This window comes from Lathamus discolor, chromosome 5 (assembly GCF_037157495.1).
Source record: "Lathamus discolor isolate bLatDis1 chromosome 5, bLatDis1.hap1, whole genome shotgun sequence".
Lineage (NCBI taxonomy): Eukaryota > Metazoa > Chordata > Aves > Psittaciformes > Psittacidae > Lathamus > Lathamus discolor.
In genome coordinates, this window is record NC_088888.1 from 56,483,698 (window position 1) to 56,498,888 (window position 15,191).

The 15,191-nt window shown below is 40.7% G+C and overlaps 1 protein-coding gene across 6 annotated transcripts in view; it reads right to left on the bottom strand.

Moving 5' to 3' along the window:
* PKIB (cAMP-dependent protein kinase inhibitor beta) overlaps positions 1 to 15,191 on the bottom strand; it is a 55,404-nt gene that overhangs the window by 14,207 nt on the left and 26,006 nt on the right. Inside the window, exons 1-2 of one of the 6 annotated variants that reach the window (XM_065680968.1) lie at positions 5,429 to 5,760; positions 4,692 to 4,812 (exon numbers count right to left, since the gene is read on the bottom strand). The exons of 4 other annotated variants lie outside the window; for them this stretch is intronic. The gene's annotated coding sequence lies outside the window, so the exon portion shown is untranslated. Of the gene's footprint in view, positions 1 to 4,691; positions 4,813 to 5,428; positions 5,761 to 15,191 lie in introns of those variants that run through there. One more of the 6 variants, XM_065680969.1, reaches the window with a different exon arrangement.

Here is a 15,191-nt window from a genome sequence, read left to right on the forward strand (position 1 = left end):
GTTAAATAATAAACTTGATTCACAAGACTTTACAATTATATTTGTAATATACTTCAATTTACAATTAAAAAAGAAAAATAAATTCAATCAATTACAGTTCACTGAAACATATCCTGTATAGTTTTACATTTTGATCCTGCAGTTATGCATGTACTTTATCTAATTGCAAGGCTTCTGTTGTTTCCATTGAAATTTGATAACACCAACAGGAGACAGCACTAGGAAAGTGCTCTTTAGTGTACAGGAGCAGTTCAGTGGGTTGGATTTGTCCCACTCTTATTTGGAGATAAGAGTTGTCACCAGTTGTCTCTGATACATTCCCTGGTTGGTTGTCTGGTTTTGCACCAGAAAGTCTTTGCACCTCAATGGTCTGACCACACAGTATTTAACTCATGCACAGGCACAATCAGAACAAGACAAATCACAGATTCACTTCTCCATCACAACATTTTGAGACTTGGTGGGGAAAATGTATCATTTTTTTCCAAAGAATAGGGGATATGGGAGCACAAACATTTAGGAGCATCTTGTCCTTAAATTTTCTGGCAATAAGCTAGCTACACCCTGCTCTACAGAACAGCACCAATGAAATATTTCAAGTAAATGAAAAAGAAAAAAATTACCCCAAACACCCAATCTCTTGAGGTCTAATGATGCAAACAAATAGGCTATATGATTAGCCACAGTACACATTCGTAACTTTTTCCTTGCAACTTACTTTGGATTAATTCAGGTGAAGGGTTTATCTGCAGTACTACACTTGCTCACACCCTCCCATTTTTAGATGACTCCATTTGTTTCCTCTGCATCTCTGCTGAAAGGATTCCATTGATCACAGTGATTTATAACCCCCCCAACTTTCCTGCTATTTCAGAGTGTCTCTTTTTCCTACGAGAATAGGCCTAACAGGTGAAATTCATACTAGTTATAAGCCTAAACAAGTCAGTAGAATTACACCTGGGATTCATTTAGTTTAATTTCTTTGGCCTTTCAATATACTTCTATTTTATGAAAGTATGAATCATTTCTATTACTCTCCAGTGCCTTTAGCCTAGGACATTAAAACGACCTTTCTGTTGTAAAGCTTCATGGTTACAGACTAGTTTGGTAAAACAGATACATTTCCATCAAAATTCTAGTGAAATGTACACAGGAAATTATTTTATTGTCTCCCTGAGCTTATCTGGCAATTGAGGTAAATTATTGTCTCTGATAAAAGTAATCCCTAAATGCAAAACCCCACCTCCAAATATTATAGCCTATCTGTTATTCAAGAATGAACACCAAACAGTCATTTCTAAGGCAGGTACTGGGCTGGCAGTCAGGTAATTTCCACACAGATGAATTAATGTATTTTAAATTAATTCAATTAAAATGATCTCTAATTAAGGCAGATGGCTTTAAAAGAGTCTTTTCCATTTTGGTAAATTATCTTTCAGAAAACATGCCCTGCTATCAAAACACCTGGATCAAGTGCTTCAAATAAGGACCAAGTAAGACTGTACTTATATCCCAAATGATAATTAGGCTGTGAAAAAACCCAGTACATATAGGACCATTTAAAAGATGAAAGAGTAGAAAGGCAAAGTGTGCTTTTTACAAATTACTTGAACGAAGTACAGCTGGACCCTCAAGCTATTTTAGCTGGAATGGCACTAGGCATAGAACTTTTATGTAACTTTCTTAATCTACATGGACCACTGACATTTAAGGAAAAGTGGAGGGATGGAAAGCAAAATATAAGAAAGCTATAAAGTCCTGTTCCTATTTGTCCTACAAACAACATTGGTTGGGAGGTCCACATACTGAATCTTTTTTTTTTCAAAGTTTTAACAACCAGCTTTCTTTTTCCTTGTCTTTATTATTTTAAATATATCATTTAGTCTGCTATATTTTGAGTGAGAGGTGGATTTTTGACATGTGTCAAAACTACATGCTTAAACCATGACAACATGCCAGATCAGAGCCATCCTTCCACAAGGAACAGGAAAAGCAAAAAGTAAGATCTGTCTGAGCACCGTTTTTATTTTGCTTTCCTTTGGAGCACAACTGGATAGTTCCTACTGAAAACTGTTTTCCATTATAAAGGAATCTGCACTTGCACTGTGCAGGGGTCTGTTGGAACTGTGATGTTCCTGAATCACATCAGTTTTAACAGGAGTTTTTTAAAAGGCCCAGGCAAGCGAGAGCCTGCCAACTGCTGCCTTGCAGATGGGGCATCCTCCACCTCAGCTCCTCCCTATCTTCCCTTGCAAGATGCAGCACCAGTACTGCCTTGCCTCTTACGGCAGCAAACACCTTCCCTCCTCTTCCTCTGTCCTTCTACACACCAAATTCACACACACACAGAGGACACTCTCACTCCACACAGGAAGTGCCAGTGCCCTTCTCCCTAGCCAGCCTCTTCCACCCTGCCCCACAGGAGGGCCACAGCAAGAGCCTACACTGTCCTCACAGAGGCTCTTTCCGCAGGCAGCACCACACATGAACCTTCCCACAGAAAGACAAGAATGAGCAATGCAACTCAGAGAGGGGGAGTTTATCACATCTGCCATTTCACTCTCTTGCTGAAGGCACTCTGATGCAGAGGAACGAGGCTCCCAAAAGAACCTGTTTCCAGATGGTTAAATGTTATTGTTCAGTGCTGACAATTTGTAGCCTTCAGATTTTATGTTTAATTGGAAACACCACCCTCACAAGTTTCTCCTAGAATTTTGCAGCTTCCACAGCATCTGGCCAGTGGGTGCACATACCTGTGTAACATACTGTGTGAATTCAGGAACTGCTGAATGCTCAAAACCCAATTTTTTCCTATCTGCTAAGCTAATGACCTCTTCCAAAATGTCCATGAGCTATGAGTGTTCCTTTTTTAGCTTTGCCAGCATAATCATCTTACAGCCTGACACCAGCAGTGTAAATTAATCTCTCTTCCTTTTTTTTCTTCCTGTGCAAATTTCTCAGAAGTGGATTCTCCCCCTCCACTTTGTCTTATTAAGCATAGGAAAGGAGAGAAGGAGAAAAACAGACAGGCATTATCACTGAGTGAATTTTCTTGCAACCTGACACCTTCCATTTCTAGACAGATTAAAACCAACACAGAGACCATTTTGGAGAATACATTCCACAAAGATGCATCTTTCCCAGAAACACACAGAACTAATTGCACTGCTTAATGCAAACTCCATGGAATTTCATTGCTGGAGATATGGACTTGAGCGTTTCAAAAACAAAAACCTGGAAATTATACTGACTGACAAGTGCAGATCTTTGGGAAGTTATGCAGATGTTGTAGTACTCAGAACATTTACTCTTTGTTTTATGCACTGGCATTTACTTCTGCACTAAGAGCTGTATCTTCAAAAAGTCAAAAATAAGAAGAATGCTTGCCATGCTTTCCGTATGAGCACATACCCTTAGAGATGGCAGATTCCCTTTTTCTAAATTCCACTCAACACTGGAGATGAGCACAGCCTACACCTCCCCCCTAGGGTCTTGCATGAAACTGGTTGGAGAACTGCAGATGGTGTGATTTCAGGGGACTTTTTCTGTAGATGACCTCTTGTTCTTGAAGAGCTTCAAAAGACTAAAGGCACCATGGGAACCATTTTTCTCTGGTATTCTCTGTTACATTTTTATGGTTCACTTTAAAATGAGCAGCTGAAAGGTTGGGTTTATTTATATCTTGTGGTTTTCTCAAAAAAAATGCAGGAATAATTCTGAATTTTCTTGATTGCAGATGAAAAGACATAACCTTTCACCAAACAGACCTGTATGCTATATTCATTTTGAAACTATGAGTCACACTCTTTTCCTGAGAACATCAACAAAACCACTACAGATTTCTTTAGTGAAACAGAGGTTTAGGAGAAAGCTGACAGAAAATAAATCTCTGCAAATAACCCTCCACAAAAGCCCTGCTCATTTTTTCTGCCAGGTAGAAAACCAAGAAAAATCAAGATTTGTCTCTGCCTTGGAAATTTTAGCACTCCTCCCTAAACTGTGAAGAGTGCCTCAAATTTGTGCAGATTGTGTGAAGGCCAGGTCCAAGCACACGCAACTCTTTGGGCTCAGTTCACAGCTGTTTGTGTCTAGTGCTCATCTCAAACTCCTGGTCACAGGGAGCTCCAGAAATCTGGCTGTGATATGGATGTCTCTAGATGACGGACTTGACAATCTGCATTTGAGAGGCCACATGAATGGTTTAACCTGATGATTAATCCCTCTTCCTTTTTGAAGAAGGAAGAGATGCAACCACAGAGAAACGGAACCCATTTCTGTACTTCTCAGCAGGGAACTCCCTAACCACCAACAGTCACAGCCAGAGAACAAAATCAGAACATATAATCTAGAGCCTTTTTTGTTTTTTAATCTAACCACATTTATTATACCAAACAAGATGCTTACTCTAGTGTTTAAAAGCAGAGCCTAGAAAGACAAAGATGACTTTTAGACTGTGTAAAGGCCCAATGAGCAGGAGAACACTGGCAAGGCTCAAACAAATAAAGAGGAACTTCTCTGTTTGCTTAGTTTGTCAAAAGTAGTATATAGACAAGCACAGCTCTAACTAAAGTTCATCGGTAATCACAGATGCCAATGGAACCCATTAAAACATTTTAAAAACAGCCTAAAAGTGGTAGAGAACACAACTGGCAGAATACATCAAATGAGAGCATAAGAGAAAAGCTACTTACAAGACAGCAAAAAGGGGCTGATGAAGACCAGAGACACTCAGGAACAACCAGAATGTGATCTCAGCGGCTGGCTTTCAGCTGGCTAAAGCAGAACTTTGGCTAAAGCCAAGGGAAAGCTGAACTGTTGCCAAAAGGGAAACAAAACTTGAATACACCTAAATAAACAGACTACAAATTCACATTCAGGAGCATATGCCTTACATGCAGACTTCTGGACTTCAGCCTTTCTGTTCAGGGCATTTCTGGTACAAAAATAAGTTCTTAACAACTATGTTATAAATGAATTCTCCATCCTTCTGTAAACCAGGGCAAATCTCTCTGCACAGCCAGTGGTGCTAAATTTGTCCCAAAGGTGCAACTGTTGCCTGGACACCCGGTAAGAAAGCAAGCTGCATCCCTTCAATGGCAGTCTGCGATCCAAAGTGATAACACGTAACAACGGCATAAGAACCTCCACACTGTCATAAGATAAATAATACTTCCACACCACATTTTCAAGCAAATGTCTACAACAGAGTTAATATTTCAGCATCTATACACACAGAGCTAATATTTCAGCATCTATACACACAGAGCTTCACAACAGACAAGAAAGCTGCCTGGAAATAACCATACTTCATTTTGTGTTAGCTGTCAGCTTATTTGCATGGAGCACTGACCAACCTGCAGGGAATTAGGTCATCTAGTATAGTTTCTGGTCAATCTGCCCAATTCTGTCCCCCCAAATGCTTAAGTACCTTAAGATTCATGGTTCAGGTATGACTTCAGTCCCACAACATGGCTTTTCTTGAAGAGGGGCTGGGTGTGAGCTACAGAAGAAAACCACCACTCGATCTGTAGACAATCACAGGGAGGAACATCCAGGAAGGTGCCAGCAGCTCTGGCTTCCACTGTCGCCTCAAAAATAACCTGTCATCACACAATTACTAGAGAAGCAAACAGCCAGTGGAAAAGCCTCCCTGCTTTTAAAAAGTCAGGAAGGCTCAAGCAATTTGAAGCCATACAAACAAAAAAAGCTTCTTATGCACCAAGTACGTCAGCAGGGGTAAAAAGGGAAAGGAACACTGAAGAAAGATTAACTTCTCAGTTGAGGAAATGACTCAATGTTGTCAAGACAGTCTCCACCTGACATTTTTCAAGGGTGGAGACTAGGTGGAAGGTGGGGTTTTATTTACCACTGCATAGGTTTCCTCCAGTGCAGAGGATCCTGAACTGCATAAAACTCAACTCCTGTAAATCTAGAGCAATCCCACAGGAGTTAGGTTCCCCCAGATGTACACCGGGGCAACTGAGATAGGGGTCCTACCACAACCCTTTCACATGGGACATTTCAGTGGATGTCAGTGGGATCATGAAGTCAGGTAGCAGAAATAGAAATTAATTTGCCTAGATATTCATTTTTTTGTATGGTGTCATACTCAAATGTTTAACCTAGATATAAAAAGAAAGGAAAAAAAGGAAACCATTTTTTTAAATGGTTAAGTTACCCTTCATATCACTTAATGTATTTATTTGGGTATAGTATGAAACTACATTAAAGCCTACTCTGATCTATTAAACAATTCAGCACTTGCCAAGTATAACATTTTCTTCCCCATATTCTCTCTTGGATGAACATTGTTCCCTCTGCACTTTCATATTAAGTAGTAATACTTACGAAACCCAGTGCAAATGCTGTGAAGGGTTCATAGAACCCCTATCTGTTCCAGAGGTACTAGTTATAAAAATGTTGCTCCATACAGTTATAACAATAATAAAATAAAGATCAGCATTTTGAAGTAGGTAGTGGTTTGTCATGGAGAGATTACTGAATTTCAGAATACTGCAAAATAAATTGTACCACTTCTCAACCTCCACCTCAACATTTCTGCAACACTAGCTGATAGAATAGAGAGCATAAATTCACAAGAAAAACTGCAATCTTCCCTGGAGCTTTTATCACTCTGTAAAATTAGTTTTCTTCTTGTGCTTGTCAATTATACCTATTTTATTGGTTTTGCTTAATTAACACTACCCAGAAGAAACTTCAACTACATAACTGTCCTTGGCCATTGGTTACAAGATATGCCTCATTTATTTTACAAGTACAGTTGGCAAGGCAAAGCAAGAATGGGTTTCTAATTAAGGAGCAGGTTCTGAAGAGAATAAAGGGGGACAAAAAAAAGGTTGCCAGGGTCACACCTACCTGTGCTGCAGTAGCAGAAAGGAAGTATGTGGTTGCCACAATGATGATGCACACACAACCCAGCTGGGGTAATTCAATGGCTAGAGCCCATTAGCCCCTTTCCAGCACATTTCCTGTCATTCTATTCCCCCTCTATTCAATAAATGATGCCTAGTATCAGCAGGGAAGCATAAAATTGTGAATGTTATGTCAAGTTAAAACGCTCTCTTGTTCCAAATCTGTTGCTTACCAAAGACCAAAAACCATACTTTTGCTTCCGCTGATATTACTGGACAAACTGTTTGTATAGTCAGTGTTCTGAACCACATTCTTAGCCTAAAATGCTTTCTTTGCACACACCCCCTTTCAAACCTGACATTTAATGTATTGATTTTCACTGCTTTACAGTTACCTAACTGCTGAGACAGGAAGAAAACAACATGGACATACAAAAGGTCTGTCACAAGTTCTCCCTTTTGTATTTTAAAGCATATATATTATATATCTTTGCAGCTCTCCAGGATTTCTACCAGCTAAAGGATAGATTTTTCTGAACTGCTACTGCAGCTTCCAAAACTGTGACTCAGCAAACAGACTTTCATATTTATAAGTTTGGCAAGTGGCTTGGTGCAGATAAACTAATGATCTAAGAGCTTCCAAATAGGCAGCAGGATGCTTTAAGGAAAGTTTGCCTGTTACATGCATAAGAACAGATTATTTGCTGTAAACTCAAGATAAACTTTATTGGTCTTGCAGCACTGAGAGTATTCCGAACCTCTCAAACAACATAACATTTGGGTTGTGGAAAGTCTATTCTAGCATGTCATCATTTATCAAGAAACCATTTTTGCATTTCTCATTTCAAGAAATTTATTTTCCAAATAATATTGCTAAGACTTTTACTTGCTCACTTTGTATACAATAAAGAGTTTTGTTTATTAAATTTTTAACAGATGGAAAAAAGTCTTCTCACCTTCAGTTTAATGCATTTAGAAGCTCAGTTGTCTAGAATGCTCTTAAATTTACATCATGAATATAAAGGCATTTCAGGTTATTGGTATTGTGGACATAATTGACGTTGTAATTTTCACGTAATTATATGGGATATCCCCACATGTACATTGATGTCTGAGGACATATGTCATCCAGATTCTTTTTTGTCTAAATGCTCTTGTTATAGCCATTAAGGTGAAATGACTAGGGAGGAAAAGAAACTTCTCTAAACTTCACTGGATATGGAACTATTCAGGGCCATACTACAGCTGATAAACCCCACTTTTCTCTAAACTGAATAAAGATGGAGTCAAGCCCACTGCAAGCAGCCCTTTGCAAAATCAAGCTTCTTGTGGATTGTCATGATGATGGCCCACTACTGTTCCTGGACCTTACCTTGCCTCCTCTTGTACCACACAGCACAATTCTTCATAGCATCTGGGCATGGATTTATGTTCATTCTTCAGCCAAGAAGACATGTGCCATGACAGGGGATTGAGTGTGCCCTCAGCAAGTTTGCCGATGACACGAAACTGTGTGGTTTGGTTGATATGCTGGAGGGAAGGGATGCCATCCAGAGGGACCTTGACACGCTTGTGGGGTGGGCTGATGCCAACCTTATGAAGTTCAACCATGACAAGTGCAGGGTCCTACACCTGGGTTGGAGCAATCCCAGGCACAGCTACAGATTGGGCAAAGAAGAGATTCAGAGCAGCCTGCGGAGAAGGACTTGGGGGTGTTGGTTGATGAGAAAATGAACATGAGCCAGCTTCAGTGTGCGCTCACAGCCCAGAGAGCCAACCGTATCCTGGGCTGCATCAAAAGGAGCATGAGCAATAGGTCAAAGGAGGTGATCCTGCCCCTCTGCTCTTGTGAGACCTCACCTGGAGTATTGTGTGCAGCTCTGGTGTCCTCAACCTAAAAAGGACATGGAACTGTTGGAACAAGTCCAGAGGAGGGCCACGAGGATGATCAGGGGACTGGAGCACCTCCCGTATGAAGACAGGCTGAAGAAGTTGGGGCTGTTCAGCCTGGAGAAGAGAAGGCTGCGTGGAGACCTCACAGCAGCCTTCCAGTACCTGAAGGGGGCCTACAGGGATGCTGGGACTGTAGTGACAGGACAAGGGGTAATGGGTTAAAACTTAAACAGGGGAAGTTTAGATTGGATATAAGGAGGAAGTTCTTTCCTGTTAGGGTGGTGAGGCACTGGAATGGGTTGCCCAGGGAGGTTGTGAATGCTCCATCCCTGGCAGTGTTCAAGGCCAGGTTGGATGAAGCCTTGGGTGAGATGGATTAGTGTGAGATGGCCCTGCCCATGGCAGGGGGGTTGGAATTGGATGAACTTAAGGTCCTTTCCAACCCTAACTATTCTATGATTCTATGACACCTTTGCTTAGGGAAATTTGCAGGCCTGCAATTCAGAAAGAAGCCAGACTGCAGAGCTAGATGTCAAAGTTTCCTCTACCAAGTTGGATGCTTCAGAAAACTGCTTCCACCTACCAATTTCATATAAGAAAGGAGAACCAGCTGGAACTAACAAACTAACCTGCGAGGAGGGCATGCCTGGGGATCCTACCCTTCACATACTTGATCTGGGTTCCCAGGGAGCACCTGCATCTACTCATCGCTCACTTCAGCTGATGAAATCGATTACCTCTGAAGCGACTCCTTCAAATCACCAAACATGGTTCATTCCTCCTTTTGAAAACATGACCAGAAGCGTATACCCAGTGATCTGAGAAAAAACTTCCTTTAGCTGCTGTCTCTGATGTGAATATTTTAACCCCTGGAGAAGAGATTAAGTTGAGCAACAGCACTTTCCACTGTGAAGAAGTACTGTAACTAAAACTCCGCTCTTTTTCAGTTAATGCAAGTTTTGCGTTAGCCTTTCCACTTTAAGCTCTAATACAGTGCTTTCTTTGAGAGGGAAAAAAAGTATGTCACAGAAGCTGGGGGTCGGGACTGGCATTAGTCAGGCCACCACTTGAAACACAGAGGAAAAATATTATGCTTGAAACCTAAAGACTGCTTCTATTATTTATGCAAGTGACTATTTCTTATACAAGAAGAAAGAGGCCTTGAAATCAGTCCAACATTCACAACTTCCACATTTACTGCAGAGTATCATGATGACTGCTCATTTTGTCCCTACAAACCATTAATTCTTACCTGTCCTCTCCTCTAATTACCTCCTAACTGCCCAGATAAAACGTGTCCACAGCACTTAGCTGTTAGAGAGGGGTTAAACCAAATGAGCAAAACTAACCCAAAATTAAACCAAACCACTGTATATTTATTTAGGACTTGACACTAAAAACATCGACCATGCTGCAAAGAACTGCAAAATATTTCCCTGAAATAATATATGCCTTGCATTGCTAATATTACATTAGCAAAACAGTGATAAAGAAAGCACTAAAGAGGACCCTATTAAGATGCTGTTCTCTTGGAGGCAACAGTTGCAAAACATCTTAGGACATTTACATGTTTCTTGCAACTGAAAGTAAATGAGATCAGTCACCACTCAGACCTGCTAATCTGAGGACAGGACACTTGTAACTGCCTCTGTTGCTACATGCTATATTGACTCACTGCCACTAAAAGTTTGACTTTCCCTATCTCCCTAGGGGAATGATTATTAGAACTTGTCCCTGCCAGTGAGGAGTTGCCACACCTACAAAGAAAGGAACAGGATTAAAAGAAAGTTGAAGGGTCAGCTTTCAATTATATGTATTAGTTGCATACACCAAACTCAAACAGTGATAATTTACTCTGGAAAGAGTTTTTAGACAGTTTTAATACAACTACTCCGGAAAAAAAATTATGCTTCTTGCCAGCCTTTGGTGACATATAAATGCACAGCATACATTAGTTTGTCAGGAATACTGGAGTTAGAATCACAAACAAAATAAAGGAGGTCAATATAAGCTGTTGGGCATACAGTACTTGAGAAAAGCAGACTGCTAACATGTCCAAAATAAAGAGAAGATAATTATGTAATTATTTTGGAAACTCTGAGAACGCAGTTTCTGTTTATCGTTTCTACCACCTGTGTGTCTCCTACCACCACCTCAGCCCCGGAACACTCACAACCTGCACTGAGGTCAAGAGCTGATCATCACATAGTCAAGTCTGAACTGATGCAAACTTAACTACATCATATATCAGAAAAGGCCTCCTGTTTTGTTGCTCTCACCAAATAGAAAGCCATCCTTGCTCAGGCACATCCCAAGTAATTAACTGAATTTGAAGTTGGTGAACTCAGCAACTGCTACCAGTGTTGCCCAGTTGTCAAGGCAACATGAATGTTGCTTTTGATAGACAAACTGATGATCCTTCCTTGCTGTCATCCCGAGGCCCTGTTTTTCGGGAGAGACTCTGCTCTCCTTACTGTCAGCCAACCTTGTAAATTTCAACTCCAAAAGTAACATTTTTGGGGAAAAAATGCAAAATCAAACATTTAACAGTGGCCCAGAAAGAAGTGTCCTTGTTGTATACTTTATCATGATTTTAGACAATTGCCACTGATCTAGATTAGGAATCTGTAATTTTAGTCCCTTTAATTTTTAAAAAAGTCAAGTCTGCAGTTTGCCTAATTTTATTTCACATTTACTAGTAAGTCATTATTTCAGACTATTCATGGGGACATTTTAGATGATGTCTTTGCGTCTGCCCATTCTGTATAGATTCTGACTCTGCTGCTGTGAGTTTTTCTCAAAGTCATCTGAGAAGGGGAAGGGAACAAGTGACATAATTAGGAAGAGTACAAACTAGTTCAACTTTATTCGCTTTAGACTTCTAAAAAAAGAGTTCTGCATATGAAAATGAATTAGTGTCACTGCTGCTGGGACAACTAAAAGATCTAATTAAATCAAAGGAATCCTACTCGACTTTGCTGAATACTTTATGAACAGATGGGGTGCATGAGACATGAGGCAAGGTCTTGGGGGAAGCAGACTCTAGTGGTTTCTCAGAGGCCACAACCAGCTGATGCTTGCTTCAGAACGTCAAGCACAAATTTAAGGATATTGTAAAATGTCTGCCTCCTAAAAAAAGAAGCATCACTCCTCTAACAGTCAAAAGTCAACAAAGCTATTCTGTTCAGATGGGAGTAAATGGATGAGGCACTCAGGTGGAAATCAGTAACTTACACTTCTTGCATTGATCAGAACAATCTTCCTCACCAAGCAGAGTTACAAGGCCACAGGGATAGGCTGGCACAGGTTTGAACTCAGGTACAGAATCAGCCAAGGTGATGACTGGGTGTGAAAAATGGCTTATACTTTCCTGATGCAGGAAGTCAGTCAGTCTCTTGCCAATCAGTCAGCACTGTTTTGCTGTATGGGGCTTATTCTTCTTTCTTTTTTTTTTTTTTAAATTCCATCTGTCTTTCTGCCTAAATGAACATGTATCCGCTGTCTTTGGCTCATTTCTTGCTCCTGCTCCCAGAAATCGCTCCACTTCATTTTGGACCCTGAATACAAGTTCTTTGAACTTATTTGAGGCTTGAACACTAGACAGTATTATTTCTTCATTTGATGAAGCAGAAAGAAAACTTCATTTTTGTTATACTAAACTACCTCAGCAAAGTGTTTGTTGGAATGCAGTTCCGCCTTCCTGCTAATTATTGCTATGGCTTCCTGCCAGCCATCATTTTGAGAAATTAAATACTAGCTTCCAGAGGAGCAGCAATGTTAAAGACAACAGAACATCATTCTAAATAAACTGAAAGGTGGCATGAAAAAAAGCAAACATTTTCCTGATGGAACAGCTGCCTACAAGTCCTGGCTAAGCAACTCCCAAACAAGGTAGGGTTTTGACAAAACAGGAGTTTGTTAATATCCCAATACCAGTACACTTTTCATCATGTCAGGGCTCACTGGGTGAAGAACAGCAGTGATATCCTGCATTATTTGTAGGCCTCTGAGAGTGGGACAAGCTACGTAGCCAGGAGGAGGTGTCTGGTACAGAGCCAGAAGTAGAGGATAAAGCAAGGCAGAAAACTCAGTGATACGAAATCCTAGAATAATTCATGCTGTAAGTAACCTCAGGAGGTCATCTGCTCCAGCCTCCTGCTCAAATCAATAACTGGTTCAGACCACAAGACTCAGGGATTTGTTCAGTCAGCTTCTGAATACCTCCAAGGACAGAGACTCCACGACCCCTCCAGGCAATCTGTGCCAGGGCTTGTCTGCCCTCACAAAGAAAAGGCTTTTCCTTACCTCAAGTCCACATCTGCTCTGTTCTAGTCCATGACCATAGTCTCTTGTTCTCTTGCTGTGCAACTCTGTAAGGAGCCTGACTCCATCTTCTCAGGTACACCTTATATGGGAAGGCTGCTCTTAGGTCCTCCCAAAGTCTTCTCCAACCTGAATATGCCCCAGTCCCTCAGCCTCTCCTCACAGGGAAATATTCCTTCCCTGATGAACTTTTGGTAAGGCAGGAGCAAAACTGGACAGTCTTCCGGACGTGGTTTAAGGAGGACAGTCTAGTATGTCATTACACCTTCCTTGGTAAGTAATGTTTAGCTTGTTGCAGGCAATGCACAAAGCAGGATAAAGATGGTCACAAGAGACTTCCAGCTGAACAGCTCACCCTGACAGGTGTGAAAAAGATGGGGAACAATCAACTGATCCAGCAGGACCCTGTATTCTAAGAGCCTCCATCTTTTGGCATGGTGACAGATTTCTAGTTTGGCTGTGAGACGTGTAGAGCAGAGCATGTGGTACTCCAAATCAGGCATCAAAAATCAGCTATTTTATTCTGAAAAGGGCTGGCCTGGCACTGAGTCTGGTTTCCAGATGGTTTTCTGTTGTGTGTTTCTGTCACTTAGAAGAACGGAGCAAAATCAAAAGGGAAAGCCCTTCCCCAAAGAGAAGCAAGAAATCAGGGAAACAGAAGTAAACATGCAAAGAATAAGGCACTAATTCATAACTTCGGTCACTTCCTGTGTCACAGTTTTCTCAAGTAAGGAACCAGCTGCGGAACCTCACTTTTATGCCAAACAACTCCGTGTTTGACTCTCCTGCATGTAGTAGTTTTGGCTGGCATTTTCCAGTCTTATCTATACAGTTAGATCAAAAGCAGCAAATTAATATGGCTATTATTTATTAACAAACATGGTTTTTGAAAGGACAGATGCTCCTGGTTCATCATCCTATCAGTCTCCATATCAGTGTTTGTGTTCTATGCTATACAAAGACTGACTTCTTTTATTCTTTATCTGCTTTTGATATTCAATTTTTTCAAAGTGCTCAATGCCTGTATTAGAGTCTGTTCTAGTTTTTTCTATATTTGGAAATGTTCCTTATAGCTCCTTGATATCACATTCATTCATGAATATCATTAAAAGTCAATTGGAAAATCCAGTTTAAGAATCTGACCCCTGGAGTAACTCTGGCTTCTGAAAGACTCAGTCAAAGAGCACATATTTAATACAGGGGGGACATGACAAAGCTGACTTAAAGGACTGCTAACTCGACTCATCTTTAACTATTTACCTATGTTTCATTTATTTATTGTATTACAGCCCTCTTATAACCTAGCAAAAGACAAGTAAAATACAACAGGCAATAATGTCAAATCAATAAACTGAAGTGCAATGTACCATCAAATGCCACTTTAACTCCAAGTTTTAGCACTATAAACAATTGTACTGCATAGCTCCAGTACATATACTCAGGTGTCTAATTTTCATAGTTGCATGCTTAAAAACTCATACTTGAGTACTCTGTACAACTCGGGCCATCATTACTTATTTAATCTTATTTTCTAATTTCACCTTTAAAATAGCAGTTGCAGCCTTGAGAAAGACCACTAGGACACAACAGGTCCTAATATTCAAGTTTTTAACCTGAACTCTTAAGAGTGCTGAGTACTGTTGACTTCTACAGATAGCAGGGAGAGCTGAAGTTATTTAGCAACTTAAAGGATCCAGCCCTATTAAAATTCCAGGAATGCGCAAGACTCCATCAGATAGGTTTCTGTCATGATGGAAATTTTCTTTTCTAACAGTAGACCTTTCCCTGACATCCAGTCTCCTGCCTGACACAGTCTGATACACTGACACACATTCTGGTAAGTCTATTGTACTGCCATGGCCTTGAGCCCAGGCCCTCTGAGAAAACCAATACAGAAAAGACATAGCAAGTCATCAAAACCACGATTCCCTTTGCCGATCATACCATCCTGCCTAAGGGCAACCATGGGAGGCTGAGCGTGGAGCTCCTTGCTGTTGCCACGCAGCAGTAGCTGGGGTAAAGGAATTGGGCCAGGAAAGCACGGTACCCTCTAACACCACTGCTCCTTCAGCCCTTTCCTCTTGACCTTGAACCCACATTACA